Genomic DNA, 697 nt, shown 5'->3' with positions numbered 1-697 from the left:
CCTCTAAAGGCCCTGCTATGCAGTCACGTGACAGCTAGCAAACACCAGCTCTGGAGTTGTTACCCATTTCCAAGCACTCGCCGCGCAGCTGGCAGGCTCCTTTTGTAGCTGGACAGCCATTTTTACCGTGCAGTCATTACTTTGCCCATGTGGCCGCTCTGAATGCATCGCACGCTCCACCCGTCCAGCGGATCATAACTGTAACGTGCCGCAGGGGCCTTAAAGCAGCACCCCTGAGGAGCTCAAGTAGATCCCGCTTAGACAGCCAGAGCCACTGCACGGCAAAGACCGGGGTGCCAGGTGCTGAGCCCCCTCTGGGCCCTCCGGCCTCTTTCTAGGGGGGTCCATGCAGACACAAGCTTCCCGGCTCCTCATTCCCAGGCAGGGGACTGAGCCCAAAGCAGAAGCAAGGCGAGAGCCCGCTTTGCAAGCCGAAAGCGCCATCTAGGGGCACCTGAACTGCCGTCTGGCGCGTGGGGGACTGGCATCCACATGCCCGGACGTGAGTGTCCAGGGAGGCAGCAGGGGGGAAGCATCTGTGCAAGCGGGGATGAGAGGCGTTGCCCCCACCTCGCCTCGCCTCGCCTCCCCTCCCCAGGGCTTGCAAACCGCTAAGGCGAGGGATCCCCCGCCCTGCAGCCCCCCGCTTCTGCCTCTTGCTTGGGGCTGCAAAGACACTTGTTCCTTCTGCCTCGCC

This window comes from Gavialis gangeticus, unplaced genomic scaffold (genome assembly GCF_001723915.1).
Source record: "Gavialis gangeticus isolate Ggan-Ray unplaced genomic scaffold, GavGan_comp1, whole genome shotgun sequence".
In the NCBI taxonomy this organism is placed as follows: Eukaryota; Metazoa; Chordata; order Crocodylia; family Gavialidae; genus Gavialis; species Gavialis gangeticus.
Note: the sequence above shows the minus strand (reverse complement) of the source record.